This window comes from Pteropus alecto, unplaced genomic scaffold, assembly GCF_000325575.1.
Source record: "Pteropus alecto unplaced genomic scaffold, ASM32557v1 scaffold59, whole genome shotgun sequence".
In the NCBI taxonomy this organism is placed as follows: Eukaryota; Metazoa; Chordata; class Mammalia; order Chiroptera; family Pteropodidae; genus Pteropus; species Pteropus alecto.
Window position 1 is genome coordinate 3,129,625 of NW_006443292.1, and position 5,696 is coordinate 3,135,320.

The 5,696-nt window shown below is 48.8% G+C and overlaps 1 pseudogene; it reads left to right on the forward strand.

Annotated features, from left to right (window-relative positions):
* Positions 1–4,406: 4,406 nt before the first annotated feature.
* LOC112472803 lies at positions 4,407–4,525 on the forward strand (annotated as a pseudogene).
* The last annotated feature ends 1,171 nt before the right edge of the window (positions 4,526–5,696 follow it).

Genomic DNA, 5,696 nt, shown 5'->3' on the forward strand with positions numbered 1-5,696 from the left:
CCTGTTGGCTCGTCGTGGCTATCTGCTCCGCTTCGTCATTCGTGGTTTGGGGAAGATCGAACTCACTCGGCTGCGCTGTCGTGACTGTCTCTGGGTGAGAAGTGTCGGAGGGAACCTCCGCAGTCTTCTGGGGACCAAACTGGTGGCGGGTGTGCTTAGAGAGTGTGGGAACAACAGGAGAAAACTGGAATTTGGGGACGCGCTCAGGACCCCCCCACCTGCAGGCTTTCTTTCCTAAAATCTATGTGTGCTTCGGGTGGACGTGAATTTCGTGAAGGTGCTTGTTCCCCCGGTGGGTCCTAAAAGATCTGCTGACTGTGACTTCCTTTGACAGTCCCCCGACATGGAAGAACTCTACCCCTCTCTCCCAATCCCCCAAACACAGAGACCCACGGAAGCTCCAAAGTGACACATAATTTGGGGAACCCCTACGAGCTCGTGAATCTCACGTTATAAGCATATTCCTGGCACCTTCCATATGTTTTTGTTCTTTGAATCTGTAACTTTAAACCCTGACACTACCATTGTTGCTAAATAAATTAGGATTGCTAAGTTGTTTTCCATTGATTGAGATCAATGAGGATTCGCTCGCTTTTCAATTAATGAGTATCCAGAGCCATGGTCCTCGCTTCGGACCTGCTACTGAAACAGGCCATTCCAAAAGGATGCTTTTGAATACATGTGCATATCTATACATGGTTGTTTTCATTAAAAAAGCTGTATCGCTCCCAGATCTTTTGGGGAAAACAAGCCATTCCAAGCAGATGCTTTTCAAAGCATCTTCTAAGAAGTTCTCCTTAACTCTGGCCCAGGGGGGACTCATAGCCCCTGTGGGGAAGCAAGAGGCAGTGAACGTGTTGTTCCTCTGCAGAACTAAGCGTGTGGTAAAGAGGCTATAGAGAAGGCACTCGCCCAGGGTCACAGAGTCTGTTAGCGGCCTGCTCGTCCTTTGGTTCCCACTGCCAAATGACCCTTGCTGTGAGCTGGGCCTCCAAGGGACTCACTGGCAGCCATGAGAAGGCCAGCACATCTGGTCGGAGACCCAAGGTGTATGAGACACATCTGATCCTTACACCGCTCCACCCGAGTCACCCTCTGGCCTGCATACCCAGGAGCCCACGATAGGTGCCAGTGCCCAGCCCAGGGGCTGTGACTCAGTGCTCCAGGTATCCGTGTTTTGAAAGCTTCGCAGGTGATTCTAAAGGGCATCTCGGGTCCAGAGCCACTGCTCTGGGATCCTTCTGCCCTGAACCGCAATAATCTAAGCAATAATCACTATTCCACCTGCTCCTGCCCCTCTCGTCCCTCCCCCCTCATACGGGAAGCAGGTGTGGCCAAGCCTCAGTTGGAGAAGAGATTTGTTCCTGTCCCATTCTGTTCACATCCTAAACATGAAACCTGAAAACAAAAAAAACACTAATAAAACCCAGGTTTGCCAAACACTCATCACAGAGCTGTGACTCGCCACCGCCGACACCTGCCCATCAGGGACGAGATCTTTCGCAAGCAGGGCGGGACGGGGCTCTGAGCTCTCTCATTAAGTTTCTCACCCCTTGTGGTTGTGAAACTTCAGGCAGTCACTCTGTGTCTGGTAAACAAGCATCCGTATCCCAGAAATGCCTGCCTGGAGCTCCGCCTCTGGTCCCACTGCAGATGCGGATTCTTCCATCAACCCTTAAAGCAAGCTACGCCTTTGAAAATCACTGAGTGATAAAGTCAAAGCTCATGGGTACGGGCAACACATAGGATGGATTATATAATTGACAGTCTTAAAGCACAACGTCATGACTTCTAATGGCTTTTATAAAACACCATCTTTGTTTTTTTTCAAGGAGAACATAGTTGCCACATCTTGGTGGGTGGTTAGGATCTGGTGTCTCCTAGAATATTCATATCAGCCACCGCTTGGTTGCAGAATCTCTCTGGCTATGATACTTTGAAAAAAAACAAAAGCATCTCACCAAGAAGGCTTCCTTCAATAGAATGTCAGTTCTTACCACAACACGGTGTGTCCGATTTTAAGGAACTTTTGAATTGGATTCAAAATTTGTGATAATCCGATCATCCTCTTTGTTAATAATAATGGAAATGCCTCTCTCTTATACCAGCCTAAATTTAAGGAATAAATGAAAAGGATGATTTCTACTCTGCTAGAAAGAATGGAAGAATATTGGACCCCATGAAACAGACGTTTTCATCTTTTCCCCAAGTCATCCATGGGTTGTGGCTGGCAGCACAAAAAATCAGTCTCATGCGTCTTTGAAAAGCAATGTCCCGTGATGCTTAGTTTCATGAGCGAAGATAGATATTAGGTCTTGAGCAACCAGCTTGGATGATGACCTGTGATCTTAATTACAGATTTTTATGGAAAATGGCCTAGTGGAGAATGTCTTCACACACACACACACACACACACACACACACACACACACACAGTCATTCAAAATCCTGAAATTCTTCCCAGGACACAAGTGATAGTCAAAGCTCCCTTTAAACATTGCATTTATGAACGTGATTTTAATGTGAGCTATGAAAATATATTTCTTCTCTACGTCTCGACATAAACATGTTTTTTCTTGCCCGTAGAAGGCAGACCGACAGAAATGACAAAACATTACAGTTCAGAGTACTGGCACACACATGTTCTCACTGAATCCTAGAATTATGAATAGACCGACTTCAAGAAAACTGAGGTTTATGGAATACAAATTGTCTGCAGTCATGCCAGTGGGAAGTGGCAGAGCCGGGGCTCAAAACCCGGCCCGTTAGACTCAAAATCCATCTCCAGCTCCATTATCTTATCACCAACAAGGCCACCTTCTACTGGGCACCTTTTGGGTACCGGTCACCTTCATGGAATATCCCATTTAAAATGACAGACACAGCAAGGAGAGGCATTGACACCTGAAGCTCAGAGAGCCTTGGCCCTGCCCCAATTTTAAACAGCACATGCTAGATGGCAGGCTGGAACGTGGAAACAAAAGTCCTGCTCTTTGCACTGCCCCTATGGCCTTGCCATGAGGCAGAGATCTGCTCTCCACGTGCCACCGAATGTCACACAATGAGCCCTACTCAGCAACGTGCGACCGACGCTAAAGGCCAACAGTCCCAGCGTCCCGAGACTTCTCTGTGAAGGACATGCCTCGCCATGTAAATTGCTTCTGTCTGGTTGTAGGAGAGTTTCTGTCTGTACGAACAGCTTCCGTTTTTAAGGTCTGGCTGAGGCAGCTGTGCTCCATAGCACGTGCACACACCCCACGGACACCTGTGAAATGCCACCAGGCCGCCTCTTCAACAGCCTTTTGCTTCTCTTCCTTTTAAACGGAGCTTTGATTTTGGGCCAGCCCATAGAGAGGAATCGCTGGTCTGAGTGAATCGTAAAAATCTCCTTTCTTTTTGCCACTTAATGACCTACTTGTGCACACGTGACTCAGTTGGGGCCAACAACATGTAAAAAGTCTGTTGGGGGCAGCTGGGAAATATATTTTCTCTCCGAAAGGAGAGAGGAGGAGATTTTTAAAAAGGCCTCCTTTTTTGGTGGACGTGGACTCTCTTGCTTTAGCTTTTGAATTCCGTTTTGAGATACTTAGGGCTGTGGTAAGCACAGCCACCAGGACGGCACGAGTGTGGCAGAGAAGAGAGATAAAAGGAGTTTGATGAACCAGCCCCGACGGCACCTGCTACTTAGCTTCATGTTAAGTAAATAAGAAATATACTTATTGTTTAAGCCACTGTTGGTCACGCATCCTGCTACCTGTAGTCAAAGTCTTATTAATTGACCAATGAGCAAAGAGAGCCTGGGCTTTCTCAACACAGAACATGTGCGCAGTTCTGTCTTTGGCTACTGTGAGGGCCATCGTCCCGTCCCCTTTCCCAGCCACTTAATTTGGTGGGAAGAGGGATGGAGAAGGACATCGGCGGGGAGAGGATGAAGAGCGGCAGGGTAAGAGGCCACACGGGTCTCATTTACTGCAGAACTGATAATAAATACCACATGGGCTCGGAGTCATTCAGTCCGTCAATAAACATTTATTGAGCGCTTACTGTATGCTAAACTCCCTGCCAGGTACTATAGGAAACAGCCGTGATGAGAACAGGCTCTGGTTTTCAAGGGAAGGTGATGGACGATATGCAATTAGGTACGTAAGGTCAGCTTGTGTTAGAAAGAAAAGGAGCAGGGTCAAGGCATGTCAAGGGCTGTTCTAGATGAAGCGGTATTTCTTTTTCTGAAGAGAACAGCTATTTCTGAATTTTATGCCGAGCTGGTCTGTGGACTTTTCCACTTTCTTTGAGAGGTGATAAGAAAACTTTGGACTTGTAAGGCCTTAGTAAATCTCCACACTAATAACCCAAATTCAAGACAGGCAGTAGTCAATCTTTAGTTTGGGATCTTTAAAAAATGAAGAGTCTATGGCCATGCCACCTTGAAGAAGCCCGATCCCTTTTGATGTCGGAAGCTAAGCAGGCTCGGGCCTGGTTAGTACTTGGATGGGAGACCACCTAGGAAGACCAGGTGCTGTAGACTTAAAAAGATGATGATGATAATAATAATAAGGGATTGTAAGTCGACAAGGTCCTTGCAATCTGTGAGGTCGACTAAGGGTTGCCTCACTTCAAAAAATAATAATAATAAATTTAAAAAAGGAAAAGAAATGACAACATCAGGAAAGATTTTAAATCTCAATAAAAGATTAACCGATCTGTGATAGCTCACAAACTTGGAATTTTTAAAAGGGAAGGATTTTTAGAAAATGATAGCCAGCTAAGGGGCAGCTGTGGCGAAAATGATGGAGCTTTGGAGAAGAAATGGAGAAGGAATGGAGGATTGAAGAAGGAAATGAAACCGAGAACGGGCGAAAAGGGCCTTGGGCGTGGACAAGCCAACAAAGCAACTGGAAATTGCCGCGGACTGCGACACTGAAGTCAGGGAGTCCTTCCGGGTGGGGCAGAAACCCGGGTGGCAGGTGCTGTTTAGAACACACCTGATTCGTGACAGGAGAGGCTGTGAGCCCAGGAGTTCCAGGCTGAGAACCGCAGTCATAATTCTTCCTGTCTGAGGCACTTTCTTAGGCTGCGCATTCTGAAACGCGGTGACGCAGCGCCCAGGACCCTGGAGGATAGTACATGCCGCGTTAAACCCATTAAAGTTTCGAGAGGGCGGGCCCCCGAATGTCATAAGGAAACGCCGCCGAGTTCCATCTTCCAGAGCATCTATTTCCTCTGGAGTATGGCAGAGGTAATCGCAGACGCAGCCGGTTCGGCCGCAACTTCAAGTCCGAGTACGAACCCGGGCACTCCTGCAAACAGTCCCCACGCGGCCAGAAACCCCGCCCCCGTTCGTAACCATAGGAACGGCGACAAGCCAAGAGCCGGGGATGCCCGCTTCCGCCCCCCTCCCTCCCGAACATTGTTTCCCACTGTCTGTCCACATGGGCGCACCATCTCGCTATTGGCCAGCGCCCCGGGGCTGTGCCTCGCCGCAGCCAATGAGAGGCCTGTGCACGTGCGCACGGGCGTATCCCGATAGGTCACCACGGCCTGATCACGCACGGCCTCCCTGCGCCAGCGGGGACGCGGGGGCGCCAATGAAATGACTCAGTAGGCAGCTACCACCAATCCGCGCCGGGCGGGGCTCGCGGCTGGCCTATGGGCGCGCGCCGGGGGTGGGCGGTCCCGGCCCCTTTCCAGTCCCAGCG